This window comes from Amblyraja radiata, chromosome 16 (genome assembly GCF_010909765.2).
Source record: "Amblyraja radiata isolate CabotCenter1 chromosome 16, sAmbRad1.1.pri, whole genome shotgun sequence".
Taxonomy (NCBI): Eukaryota; Metazoa; Chordata; class Chondrichthyes; order Rajiformes; family Rajidae; genus Amblyraja; species Amblyraja radiata.
In genome coordinates, this window is record NC_045971.1 from 22,512,021 (window position 1) to 22,527,582 (window position 15,562).

A 15,562-nucleotide genomic window follows, 5' to 3' on the forward strand; every position below is an offset into this window, starting at 1 on the left:
GGGCCGAATGGATTCTTGGGCTGGCGGCACAGTCACTCAGGCCTGTTGTGCTGGCAGCTCACTCATTCACGGCTGGTGGGCTGGCAGTTGACTCATGGCTATTCCTTGAAATTCCATTTCAAGCAGGATGCAAGGCCACCAAATTCAAGTGCAGTTTCTTACGACTTCAAGCAGGGTGCAAGGCCACCAAATTCAAGTGCAGTTTCATACCATTTCAAGCAGGGTGCAAGGCCACTAAAGACAGCGAGTCGTGACCTCTCCCTTCTCCATCTTGCAGAGACTGAGCCACGCCCACACTTCTGGGTTTTATAGTCCCTCCCACCAGAAGGGGCGCGACCTTCATGGCGTGATTGGCAGAAGAGAAAATCTCAACATTTTTTAAACACTAATAACTCCTTTCTTTTTCATTGATGGGAAAAATCCTCGGCACCTGATGAACGGAGGGGGACTCTGAGTAAGATGGTCAAAAATCACAGCCGTACTCACAAACAGGATGTGGTCAAGGTTAGACTTTTAATTATATAGAAGGCAAGGCAACTTTAATTAGGCAAGGCAACTTTAATTAGACAAGGCAACTTTAATTAGACAAGGCAACTTTAATTAGACAAGGCAACTTTAATTAGGCAACTTTAATTAGCCAACACATCTTTAGCATTTCAAAACCATAGCCAACACAGCTTTAGCATCTCCACACCAAAGGCAACACATCTTTAGCATTTCCAAACCAAAGACAACACAGCGTTAGCATTTCCAAACCAAAGGCAACACAGCTTTAGCATTTCCAAACTATATTTTTAAACCACATTAAGGGCACTGACAGGTCAGTAAAACCACTCACAGAGAGACGTGACCCTCTCACTCCCCCATCTTGCAGAGACTGACTGAGGCACTCAATAATTCCAGGTTTTATAGTCCCTCCGCAAGGGGCGTGGCCTTCAGGAGAGAGAATCTCAACTTTTGGAAACACTAATAACTCTTTTATTTTTCATTGATGGGAAAAATCCTCTTGTCCTGCGCAGCGGAGGGAGACTCTGAGTAAGATGGCCAAAAATCACAGCCGTAAGTGGCAGCGTTTTTTCTAAAATCAATATACAGAACAACAGGAAGTGGTCAAGATCAGACTTTTAGTAGTATAGATTTGATATTGGTCTCTATTCTTATTTTCAAACCTGAAGGAAGATAAACCATTGTGGGTCAGGTAATTTGGTGTGTGATTGCTAAAAGTGCACTTATAACATTGTCCCCGCACTTCCTCTTCTTTCCCAAACTCTTCCTTTTCCTCCTCTTTCCACTTCTAGAACATAGAACATAGAACAGTACAGCACAGAAATAGTCCATTTGGCCCACAATGTCCCTGCCAAACATGATGCCAAGTACATGATCCATATACCTCTCCATTTCTTGCATATCCATGTGCCTATCTAAAAGCCCCTTAAATATCACTATCCTAACTGCCTCCATCACCATTCTTGGGCACACATTTATTTCCTCCTTTTGTTCCTCAGTTACTACAAAAGACCACAAGAATACTGCGCTTTGAACTTAGCACCACAGGTTTGTGTATCAACACTGCTGAATATGACAAGGTGGGCAGAATGGGCAAAGCAAATGGGCAGCACAGTGGCACAGCAGTAGAGTTACTCCCTTACAGCACCAGAGACCCGGGTTTGATCCTGACTATGGGTGCTGTCTGCACGGAGTTTTACATTTTCCATGTGACTGCGTGGGTTTTCTCCGGGTGCCCCGGTTTCTGCCCACACTCCAAAGACATACAGGTTTGTAGGTTAATCGGCTTTGGTAAAATTGCACGTTGCCTCTAGTGTGTAGGGTAGTGTTAATATGCAGGGTGATCACTGGTCGCCGCAGACTCGGCAGGCTGAAGGACCTGTTGCCACACCATATCTCTAAAGTCCAAAGCAGTCTGTTCACTTAGAGTCATAGAGGAACACTGGACAGAAATACACCTTTTGGCACTACTAGTCCATGTCCCATCTAGCATCGAATTATACTAATCTTATACTAATCCCACTTTATTTTCCCCACACTCCTATCAACTCTCACACGAGTCCAGCACTCACCTACACGCCAGGGACAAATAACGGTGACTAATTAAGCTATCATTATCTGTCCATCAAATCATCGTTTCTGTTTAATCCAAGCATTGCATTTGTTACTGTTCTTCTTTGCAATATGGCAGACAGCACAATGCACTCCACAATGCAATGCATGCACAGTGTTGAGCAAATTGCAAGCAAATGGAAAAGAAAACCCATTAAGTTCAAACAAAGGGTCCCACAGAACCAGATTTCACGGCCTGTGTCTCATCATTATCGTGCTGTTGTTCATAATTTTGCTGTGCTGTTCCTGCATTACAACACAACTGCAACTACATGTCAAAGGACATTCTGAGGTGTAAACTACCCTTAAATAGTTTGCAGTGAGTGAAACATCTTCAAATTGATTCTTTGAAAGGAAAGAATCCTTTAGACACCTACAAATATTTAAACCATATCACAATGAAATTGCTTTTTCGTTATAAAGAAGACATTCATCTTGTACACAATTTATTCCATTTTGTAAAAGATTAACTTGAGCATTAACATGTCTTGGAATCACATAATGCAATTGACCTTTTCCAATATTTTGTTCTGGCGTTGCTTGTTTTCTCGTGGCTAAATATAGCGGTGCACGTTGAATATTGGCGTAAGAGCCACAGAGGGCTTTAGATTAGCATTGAAAGATGGTAAGAAATTCCCAAAAGACTTCATTTGTCATTGTCCCCAGCAACAGCCTGCTTGTGCAACTGAATCAGAAAGAAAGCTGTGTGAAAGGTCACTTCTAATAGCAAGAAACACAGAAGGGTTTCAGTAAATGAACAAAGAAACAGAGGCATCATTGGAGGTTGATGGACTGATTCTACATACAGCTGTGCTCCTCTCAAGCATGTGCCTCACAAGTAGCTTCTTCTACTAAGAATTAGCTTTTTTTTAAACCCTCACCAAGCAATCTGCTTTGCAACAAGATAACGCAAAGCGTTTCATACTGTGTATAAATAAATTGACACTATTTGTTTCATCTTTGTAAGTTTCAATAGTGAGCAGCAAAGTGGCATAGCTGGTAGAGTTGCTGCGTCATAGGGCTAGAGGCCCAGCTTCAACCCCATACCCGGGTGCTGTCTGGGTGGAGTTTGCACATTCTCCCTGTGACCAGGTGGGTTTCCTCCGGGTGTTCCGGTTTTCTTCCCACATCCCAAAGACGTGCGGGTTTGTAGGTTGATTGACCAGTAAATTGCCCCTTGTGTGTGACGAGTGGATGTCAAAGTGGGATAACATAGAATCATTGTGAATGGGTGATCAATGGTCAGCGTGGACTTGGTGGGCGAAGGAATCTTTGGTCCATATCCATCTAAATCTTTCCCATCAATGTACCTTTCCAAGTGTCTTTTAAATGCTCTTCTAGTACCTGCTTCAACTCCATCCTCTGGTAGCTCGTTTCACCCTCTGTATGAAAAAGTTGCTGCTAAATCTTGCCCCTCTCACCCTTAAACCTATATCTTCTGGTTCTTGATTCCCCTATCCTGGGTAAAAGACTCTGCACATTCACCCTATCTATTCCTCTCATGGTTTTAAACACCTCCAGACGATCAGTCTCCTTCACTCCAAGGAATAAAATCCTATTCCGCCAACACTCCCTAAAGCTCAGGTTGAGTCCTGGCAGCATACCGGTTAATTTCCGCTGCACTCTTTCCAGCTCTTTTCCGCTTAATGACATGAAGGAGGAAGGGGAACTGGTGTGAGGGAGAGGTTTGGGGCAGGGATACAGAGTCCTGATGAGGGCATGGCCGCCAATTTCACAACATTAGAATCGAGAATACACAAGAGGCGAGAACTAAACCATATTCGTTTTAGTGCTAAAACTAATTAAATCCAATCCCCTATAGCAATAATTTAATTTGCTTGCTAAACCTATAACTCTCTGAAGTATATTAATCAGAAAATAACTAAATTGAAAACTATACCTATAGCTTTTGCAGAGTTTTACATTATGATAGATTATTTTTGATTACGTTTTGAGCTTTGACAATATTAATGTAATTTCACAGCCTAAGTCAACGTGAATATCTTGCATCTTCATTGATGCATTTATATTTATATTGCTTTGTTTAATTGGGATGCAAATGTGTCTCAAAACACTACCTTAAAATTATAAAGGGGAATCTGATGATGACAGTGAGGGGGCAATGATGGAATTGGAAGTGTTTTATCTATCACGTCATTGGTGAATGCAAGGATATATTTGGTTTGGTAAAATTATATGTCAAACAATAATCATTTCTAGGAGCAGCATGTTATGATTTAAAGATGGTACTGCCTAAAGTGCTTCCGTATCCTCTCCGAAACCTTACTGGCAAAACGTGCCAATGGTGGTTTCAGGATTTAAGTACTTTGTCCAAACATCACAAGTTTACTTCTGATCTGACACCTCTGGCAGGCATCACATAGGATTTTGGTCCAGTTCTTGTCTGCAGCCGGCAGCCGCAACAATGTGTGCTTTCATTGTGGGGGAGATAGGCCAGGAATCAGAAGCAGAACACAGGAAGAGAGAGACAGAGACAGAGAGACAGACAGAGAGGCAGAGAGGCAGAGAGGCAGAGAGGCTGAGAGACTGAGAGACTGAGAGACTGAGAGACTGAGAGACTGAGAGACTGAGAGACTGAGAGACTGAGAGACTGAGAGACTGAGAGACTGAGAGACCGAGAGACCGAGAGACCGAGAGACCGAGAGACCGAGAGACCGAGAGACCGAGAGACCGAGAGACAGATAGAGACAGATAAAGACAGATAAAGACAGAGGAAATTAGTTCTGGGGATCTAAAAAATGAACATATGTACTCACATCAGACTTTTGAATTAATTTACGATGGAAGCTTGTTTGTATGCAGGGGTGTCCATAAAGCAGGTGTTCATATGCTGGGGATGGCTGGGGATGATGGCCTGTACACAATATTGAGGCTTTACGGTGAGTCCCCTGCTGCATTTGTCCTTGTAAAAATTGACAGGCTTTGGGCTGGTAAAGAAAATAGCTTGAGGAAGGGTTGTCTCATCAAATTCATATCCTTTGAGTGTGACGATATGGCAAAACAGTGTGATTATTAAGATGATCAACATCATGAGTGGATTAGGAGGCACTTCTTGTGTGCCATCTGCTCTGCTGTTTATAAAGTCAGATTGAGTTGACTATACTACACACCTTAATCCATGGAGAGTATTCACATACATTAATATTTAGCATGCATGAAAAAATAGTGGGACCACGTCTGTCAATTTCTAATGGACAATCTTGGAAGGCTGTCTTTGGAATATTGGCCCATTGATAGATTGAATTGATTGAAAGATGCAGCGTGGAAACAGGCTCTCAGCACACCGAGTCCATGCTGACCAGTGATCAACCGTTCACACTAATTCTATGTTATACCTCTTTCGCATCCACTCCGAACACACTTAGGGGCATTTTACAGAGGTCAAGTAACCTACAAAGCCACACACCTTTGGGAAACTGGAGCATCTGGAGGAAACCAATACTGTCACAGGGAGGATGTGTAAACTCCACACAGACAGCACCCGAGATCAGGATCAAACCTGGGTCTCTGGTGCTGTAAACTGCAGTTCTACCAGCTTAGAATTGTGCCACTTCTAAATATGTATTGCAATATTTTTTTCTTTTAAGATTTCTTTGACCAAAGCAAATTGTGTTTGGTAAATTATTATTTATCATGTGTAAGAAGGAACTGCAGATGCTGGTTTAAACCAAAGGTAGACACAAAAAGCTGGAGTAACTCAGAGGGACAGGCAGCATCTCTGGAGTGAAGGAATAGGTGACGTTTTGGTTCGAGACCCTTCTTCAGACTATTATTTATCGTCTGAAGAAGGGTTTCGGCCCGAAACATTGCCTATTTCCTTCGCTCCATAGATGCTGCTGCACCCGCTGAGTTTCTCCAACACTTTTGTCTACCTATTATTTATCATCCTTGACTCCCAGATTCCCAGACAACAAACAATTAAGATGCAGCTATTTATTTATAACATTATCCAGCATACGTTCATTTGATTTGTTTTCAGATTCTATGATTGGGGCACAAATACTTATTTCTTTATGCCAGCATTCAAATTAGTACAATAATCCACTGTTTCTCAATTGTGCAAATATCTTGACAAGGCGGTTCACCATAGTTCAACAAAAAAAGTTGAAAATCTAATTTCCACAAATAGACAGAGGTATTAATGAATCAAAGAATACTATTTACATTATGCTGACTGAATTAGTTATAATGTGATTTCAATCAGCAGCTGAACAACAGTTAAAAGTTACTTTAGAAATTGAGAAACAGGAAAAAAAGCTGTTTTGGATTTAAACAGTATAAGGTAAAAAAAAAATCTGCAGAAATCAGACAACATTGTTTCTTAAGACCACATGTGTAGGAACGCACTGCAGATGCTGGTTTAAACTGAAGATATACACAAAAATCTGGAGTAACTGAACGGATCAGACTGCATCTCTGGAGAAAAGATCCAGGTGACGTTTCAGGTCAAGAATGGTCGGAAGAAGGGTCTCGACCCGAAACGTCACCTATTCCTTTTCTCCAGAGATGCTGTCTGACACGCTGAGTTACTCCAGCTTTATGTGTCTATCTTTCTTAAGACCACAGTTGCTACTTTCACCATGGGTAGCCATTGAAACTGACAAGAACGTAGAACATAAAAAAGTATGGCACAGCAACTGGCTTTTGGCCCACAATATCTGTGTTGAATATAAAGCCAACCTCAACTAATCTCATTTACCTGCAGGTGATCCAGATAAGCAATATATTCCATTGACACTGGTGCAATGAAACTCTTTTAAATAATGTAACAGCAGTCATTAATATTTTTAGCTTGTAGTAACTTAATTTATTGGGTGGCACGGTGGCGTAGTGGTAGAGCTACTGCCTTGCAGCGCCAGAGATCCAGGTTCGATCCTGACTACGGGTGCTTGTCATTACGGAGTTTGTACGTTCTCCCGTGGCCTGCATGGGTTTTCTCCAAGATTTTCAGTTTCCTCCCACACTCCAAGGACGTACGGTTTTGCAGGTTAATTGGTTTGGTATAAAAAAATGTAAATTTGTCCCTAGTGTGTGTAGGGTAGTGTTAATGTGTGGGGATTGCTGGTCGGCGCAGACTCTGTGGGCCAAAGGGCCTGTTTCAGCGCTGTATCAATAAACTAAAAATAAATAAATTAACGAAAAATTGTAAAAATCAACATTGCTATTGAAAAGACCTTTCTTTATTCTTGAAAATCCTGCAGGGCAAATTATCATTATGAGCCCACTAGCTCCTAACCCATTGTCTTTATAAAGGGATTGTTTCTATCAAGAGGTTTCTTAAGAATACAACTATCACGTTATTGCAGAACTACCTGTAGTGATAAAACAGGAGAGATGAGCTCCTGCCGGAAGTCTACCTTATCACATTCATTGTTATAATATCGCCCATAGAAACATTCTCCTATTCTTTCATCATCATGGCATTTGCTCTAAATAAAAATATTGCCCGTGGCAGATTATTGATCAGATAAAATACTTTAATGCTTCCATGGCTTTTAAAATTACACAAACTGTACATTTTTCATTTATATTTTCATTTTGGAATATCTCAGATGATTAGATTTCCTATTGAGAACAAGCTAAAATACTTTGCTCGACACAACCTAAGATTCAATTTGTGTCTGTCAGAAGATGCGTTGCAAAGAATACATTTTCAGCATTCTTGCAGAGGACTGATAGTTTCTGCAAAATATGCAAACAAATTACTAATTTACTAAATTTAGGTTGGCATTTTTGAACAATTCCTGTGACCCCCTTGTCAGATGTGCGCCTATTGTCTAGGGAGTGAATGTAAAAGTGACGATAACAGAGAACCAGCGTGAAGAACACAAAGTGTTCAAAGAGGAGGAGAACGAGGAGGAGAGGAGGAGGCCCGAAACGTCGCCTATTTCCTTCGCTCCATAGATGCTGCTGCACCCGCTGAGTTTCTCCAGCATTTTTGTGTACCTGAAGAACACAAAGTACTGGAGTAACTCACAGGGTCGGGAGCATTGATAGACAACGTTTCAGGTTGGGACCCTTCTTCGGACTGGATCGTTGCCATCCATGTCCTCCACAGATGCTGCTTGACTTGCTGAGTTAAAGCAGCACTTTGTGTTATACACATTGTTCCAGCAACTGCAATTCCTTCTTCTAGACAGGACTAGTGTAAATGTGTGATCGATGGCCGACATGGACTTGGTGGGCAGAAGGGCCGGTTTTCATGCTGAATCATTCAATCAACCAAACTATCATGTCAGGCAGCATTTGTGGGAAAGGATACTGGGTTAACATTTCAGATCAAAGACTGAGAATAAAGAAAATTATTTAATTTAAAGTCAAAGCACAGTTGACGGAGTGTACTCTTCCCACTGATACTGCCTGATCTACTGAGTCCTTTCAGTCCATTTTATTTCAGATTTGCAGCATTGGCCATTTTAGTTTACTGAAGAAATTAGTGCAGAAAAAGCTGAGGAAACATAATAGTGGTGTTTTTGATCATGAAGGGTTTAGGTTGAGTAAAAAAATGAAAATGCTCTCCAGGGACCGACAGATAGATAGCATGGTAAATGGAAGGATGGCCAGAAATGACTGGAAAATCTTTGTTAAACAGCTTCATGTCAGGGCGATGACACGGTTCATTCATTGACTTCAAAAATAATTAGTTAAATAATTGGGAGGGGAGGATATCTAGGGATATAGAAAAGGAACGCAAGAATGGACGAAGTAGATTATTCTACAATAGAACCAAAACAGTTTAGTTTAGATTAGTTTAGAGATATAGTGTGGAAACAGGCTCTTCGGCCTACCGAGTCATGATGACCAACAATCACCCTGTACACTAGTTCAATCCTGCACAATAGGGATAATTTACAGAACCAATTAACCTACAAACCTGCACGTCCTTGGAGTGTGAGAGGAAACTGGAGCACCCGAAGAACGGGTGCTCCAGTGGTCACAGGAAGAAAGTGCAAACTTTGTATAGACAGCAGCCATAGTCAGGATCGAACCCGGGTCTATGGCGCTGTAAGGCAGCAACTCTACCGCTGCACCATGGTGCAGCCTGTTATAGTCTTAACGGGTCAAATTATTTACTTCTCTGCTTCACTATTCAATGATTTTTATTATTCTATTTATGCAGACTGATAACCTGAATTCTAACAGTATGATCCAGCATGGTGTGAAAGCACCAGCATTCCTGGTATCCATTGTTGCTATGTTGCAATTGGTAGGAACTCTTTTGGATGACTTTTTTTGGCTGGCTCTTGATGTCCTTTGAATATTCTCACCTGTTTTCCATGATTTCCCCCGATGAGTTCTGGCAGAAAATACACGGCAGTGATGTGTGAATGAGAAGTTGTCCAAGTGACCTCTGAACAGTTTGCCCACCCACATCTGTTGGACATCTGCCAGCTCCCTGCTGCCATCTCAAGAGAGAATCCTTCACATTTGATACTTGAAATACCTCATAATGTTACTGGAATAGGATTTAAACCCACATGTTGAGCCTGTAAACTCCTGATGCTCTATAAGTTGCTGGTAAGGCCGCATTGTGAGCAATTTCGGGCACCATATCTGAGGAAGGATGTGCTGGCTATGGAGAGGGTCCAGAGGAGGTTTACAAGAAGGATCTCAGGAATGATTAGGTTAACCTACAATGAGCATTTGTTGGCACTGGGCTAAGGTTTAGAAGAATGAGGGGGGACCTCATTGAAATATACAGAATATTGAAAGGCTTGGATAGAGTACACGTGGAGAGGATGTTTCCACTAGTGGAAGAGTCTAGGACAAGAGGTCATAGCCTCAAAATTAATGGAAGTTTTAGGAAGGAGATGAGGAGAAAGCCGTGGAGGCCAAGTCAGTGGATATTTTTAAGGCAGAGATAGATAGATTCTTGATTAGCATAGGTGTCAGAGGTTATGGGGAGAAGACAAAAGAATGGGGTTAGGATGGAGAAATAGATCAGCCATGATTGAATGGCGGAGTAGACTTGATGGGCCGAATGGCCTAATTCTACTCCTGTCACATGATCTTATGTCATGATGTAGTACGTTTGACAGCATGGAGTATTAATATTCCTAAATTGCATTTGATGTTCAATGGACGGATGCTAGAAAATGAAGACAGCAACACAGAAATGTTTGATATATTGTCGGTATATTCAGATAATACCGGATGTCTGGGACTCAGCAGGTCAGGCAGCATCTGAGGTAAGAGAAATAGAGTGCTCTCCTTCACTTTCTCTGAAACAAATTTGTTCTTTTAGTTTAGAGATACAGCACGGAAACAGGCCCTTCGGCCCAGTTTGCCCATGTAGACCACGGTGCACATCTACACTAGTCCCACGTGCATGTGTTTGGCCCGTATCCCTCTAAACCCTTCTTTTCTATGTTCCTGTCCAAATGCCTCGTTAATGTTGTCATATTTTCTGCCTCAACTACATCCTCTGGCAGCTACCCATATACCCATCACCATCTATGTAAAAAATATTGCCACTCAGATTCTTATTAAATCTTTCTCCTCTCACCTTAAACCTATGTCCTCTGGTTATTGATTCGCCTACTCTGGGAAAAATTCTTATTAGAAACTTTTACCCAGCGTCTTCTGAGGGACAAAAATACTTTTCCAGGTAGATCTTAGGAGGAGATTTCTCATTATCTATTGGTTAAAGGGGATAACTTTTTTCCCTTCTTATAAACTGTCCTACATCCCACTAGGTGTCACTATTTTACCTACACTTATTTAGAAATTATATAATTTTTTTCTTGAGCAATGCAATCTAATTTCTACGAAAAAGAGTGAAAACTACGTAGGTAATTTGGGTGACTTAGGTTTATTATTGTCACATGTTTGGATGTACAGTGCAAAACTTTGTTTTTCATGCTATCCAATTAAATCAGATAACACTATACATAAATACCAACAGGCCAAACTCAAGTACAATAGGTAGAGCAAAGGGAAATATACAGAATGCAGATTATAGTTCTCAGCATTGTAGCGCAACAACTCCAGAGACAAAGTCCCCATTGTCCCCAAAGAGGTAGAGGAGAATCCTAACTTATGGAAGGACCGTTCAGAAGCCTGATAGCAGAGGAGAAGTAGCTGTTCCTGAGTCTGGTGGTTGGTGCTTTGAAGCTTCTGTATCTTCTGCGTGATGGGAGCGGGGAGAAAAAGGAATGACTAGGAAGCACAGAAGACACTAGACAATCTAAAAGCGATCAATCCACATGCAACACATATCTGGATGACATGATTTTAATTTGCTGTGGGATCCCCCACTCATTTCATGAGCAACTTTGCAAAGGTTTTTTCAGTGGCGCCTGGTTTAGTGTAATGCCCCTGTCCCACTTAGGAAACCTGAACGGAAACCTCTGGAGACTTTGCGCCCCACCCAAGGTTTCCGTGCGGTTCCCGGAGGTTGCAGGTGGTTGCCGGAGGTTGCAGGTAGTGGAAGCAGGTAGGGTGACTGACAAAAACCTCCGGGAACCGCACGGAAACCTTGGGTGGGGCGCAAAGTCTCCAGAGGTTTCTGTTCAGGTTTCCTAAGTGGGACAGGGGCATAACACTGAGGATAGTCCAGGATCCCTGCCCTTCTGTTATTACTGACACCCTTTTGAACTTTACTGAATGCAATCACCCAGACACTGATCACCAGACGTTGAGCACAAGACACTGATCATCAGACACTGATCACCAGACACTGAGCACCAGACACTGAGCACCAGAAGCTGTCAGTCACTGATCATCATATGATTCTTCCACCAAGTAATCATTCCACCTGACTAATGTCATTAAGTGGAAAGGGTGCTGAGGAGATTCACCAGGATGCTACCTGGGCTTGCGGACTTGAATTATAGGGAGAGGTTGGATAGGCTGGGATTTTTTTTTCTTTGGTGCATTAGAGGCTGAGCGGTGACCTTATTGAGGTGTGCGAGATCTGCGGGGGTATAAATAAAGTGAGCAGTCACAGTGTTTTTCCCAGGGTAGTGATGCTAAAAGTAGAGGGCAAAGACTTAAGGCTCAACCGCAGGGCCAACCTTTTCACTCAGAAGCCAGTCGGCATCTGGAATGAGCTGCCAGAGGGAGCGGGTACAATTATAACTTTTAAAATACATCTGGACAAAAATATGGTTATGGAGGGCTTAGAGGGATATGAGCTAAATGTAGGCAAATGGAACTAGCCCAGTATGACAACTTGGTCGACATGGAGGAGTTGGGCCATGGAGCCTGTTTCCATGCTGTATAGATCGATTACTCTATAACATCCTGACCTACAAATTGTCCCCCACTCTAACCCATTGATCACCACATCACATCACTTCTCTGATGGGTGAATGCCAGCTTCACCCACTCCACCTCCACTGACCCACTTTATCCACTCTCCCTCCACAGAAGTCCCAACTTATGATCCATGATCCTAACGGATGTGTCCAAACTCTCCTCAAACTCTTGCTTCTATCCTCTGCAACTCACTTGACTTGGCCTTGGCCTGAATTTATCTCATCCCTGTCCCTGAGGAAATCCTTTCCTTCTTGTGGGGTTGCTTGAGTTATATAAGCTCTATGGATGTTAAGCAACACTGGATTCCTGAGTTGCAGGTACGTGACTGTAATAGTCACTGACCCAGTTTGCAGCAACTGTTAAATGCACCTTATTTTAGGCAGAAGAGAATTCTAAGACACATTATCTGTGTAGCTCCAGCTATTGTTTTTGTAATTATAGGCTGTGCACAATTTAAGAACCCTTTTGCTAAAGGTATGCCTCTGATACTTACATCATTTACCAGGAAACCAATTATACTAAATATTGATGTTGATGCAGCACAGCAGATTGTCCTTAATCGCCCACAACATCAATAAACCGTGGGTTTATAGTACATTAATTCTTGCTTCTCCCCATTTCAAAAATGACTGAACAATCTTACGGTGGGTGGCCCCTTTCTATAAAATACTAGACTAAGTGGGACCCGTTGGGTCCCAGCATCACACAGGAGGGCTGGTCATCCAACGCAATATTCCACCTCTCCACCAATTCTAATATTGGTGGCCAGTTGGGGGGGGCGCTTTCTGGAGCGCTAGTATGGGTGTTGTGGGCTGAAGGGACTGGTTTCCAGAGGGCTAGTATGCAAATTGTGCGTCAAATGGATTCTTGGGCTGGTGTCTCAGTCAATCAAGCCTGTTATGCTGGCAACTCACTCACTCACGGCTGGTGGGCTGGTAGTTGACTCACGGCTAATCCTTGAAATTCTATTTCAAGCAGGGTATAAGGCCACCAAATTCAAGTGCAGTTTCTTACCACTTCTAGCAGGGTGCAAGGCCACCAAATTCAAGTGCAGTTTCATACCATTTGAAGTAGGGTGCAAAGCCACTAAAGACAGCGAGTCGTGACCTCTCCCTCCTCCATCTTGCAGAGACTGAGCCACACCCACATTTCCGGGTTTTATAACCCCTCCCCCCCCACCGGAAAAGGTGTGGCTTTCATGGAGTGATGGACAGGAGAGAGATTCTCAACATTTAAAAAAAAACTAATAACACTTTTATTTTTCATTGATGGGAAGAATTCTCTGCACCTGCTCAGCGGAGGGGGGGACTGAGTAAGATGGCCAAAAATCACAGCCGTAAGTGGTAGCGTTTTATCTAAAATCAATATACAGTGCAAACAGGAAGTAAATGCATTTACAGTAGTGCCTTTCAACTTCAAGCCAATGCACTCACGTCACCATTTGCAGTAAGTAGTGCCTTTCAACTTCATGCCACCATTTGCAGTAAGTAATGCCTTTTAACTTCAAGCCAATGCATCCAAGCCACCATTTGCAGTAAGTAATGCATTTTAACTTCAAGCCAATGCATCCAAGCCACCATTTGCAGTAAGTAATGCCTTTTAACTTCAAGCCACACCCAAGCCACCATTTGCAGTAAGTGGTGTCTTTCAACTTCAAGCCACACCCAAGCTACCATTTGCAGTAAGTAGTGCCTTTCAACTTCAAGCCAAAGCAACCAAGCCACCATTCGCAGTAATGGTGCCTTTCAACTTCAAGCCAAAGCTCCCGAGCCTCCATTTGCAGTAAGTAGTGCCTTTCAACTTCAAGTCAAAGCTCCCAAGCCACCATTTGCAGTAAGTAGTGCCTTTCAACTTCATGCCACCATTTGCAGTAAGTGGTGTCTTTCAACTTCAAGCCACACCCAAGCCATCATTTGCAGTAAGTGGTGTCTTTCAACTTCAAGCCACACCCAAGCCATCATTTGCAGTAAGTAGTGCCTTTCAACTTCAAGTAGTGCCTCCCCTCCCCCCCCCCTTTTTTGCGGAGTTTTGTGTTATAATAAACACAAAACTCCGCAAAAAAGGATATACCAACCGTGTTTTTTTTTTACCCCCTGTTAACAGATCCTGGTACCATTTATTTTTTAAATTACTATTGCACCTTATGCTTGTAATAGTTCCATAAATGCAGACCACGTCTTTTGGAAGTGGTCTGCTTTGCCTGCTAGGAGGAGTCTCATCTCTTCCAGGTGTAATGTTTCGAACATGTTTGAAATCCACATTTTTATTGTTGGTATTGGAGCGTTTTTCCAGAATTTGAGTATAAGCTTTTTTCCCATTATTAGCCCGTAATTAAGTAAGTTCTTTTGAAACACGTTTAGTTCGGGGTTACCTTCCGATATTCCAAAAATGATCCATTCTGCTTTTGGCACAAGTTTTATTTTAATTAATTTTGTGAAGATTTCAAATATTTCGTTCCAGAATTTTTGGATTTTTATACAAAAAACAAAAGAGTGCGCTATGTTAGCTTCTTGTGACTGACATTTATCACAAGTGGGTGAGACATTGGGGAAAAGTTTATTTATTTTAGTTTTTGAATAATATAGTCTATGTAATGTTTTGAATTGAATTAGAGTATGTCGTACATTGATCGAGCATTTATGCACATATAGTAAGTGTTTATCCCAGCTCTCTTTTGAAATTTTTATAGCTAGTTCTTGTTCCCAGTGTCTTCTAATCTCTCTTCTAAAGTAGTGCCTTTCAACTTCAAGCCACACCCAAGCGATCATTTGCAGGAAGTAGTGCCTTTCAACTTCAAGTCAAAGCTCCCAAGCCACCATTTGCAGTAAGTAGTGCCTTTCAACTTCATGCCACCATTTGCAGTAAGTGGTGTCTTTCAACTTCAAGCCACACACAAGCCACCATTTGCAGTAAGTAGTGCCTTTCAACTGCAAGCCAAAGCAACCAAGCCATTATTTGCAGTAATAGTGCCTTTCAACTTCAAGCCAAAGCTCCCAAGCCACCATTTGCAGTAAGTAGTGCCTTTCAACTTCAAGCCAAAGCAACCAATCCACCATTTGCAGTAAGTAGTGCCTTTCAAGTTCATGCCACCATTTGCAGTAAGTGGTGTCTTTCAACTTCAAGCCACACCCAAGCCACCATTTGCAGTAAGTAGTGCCTTTCA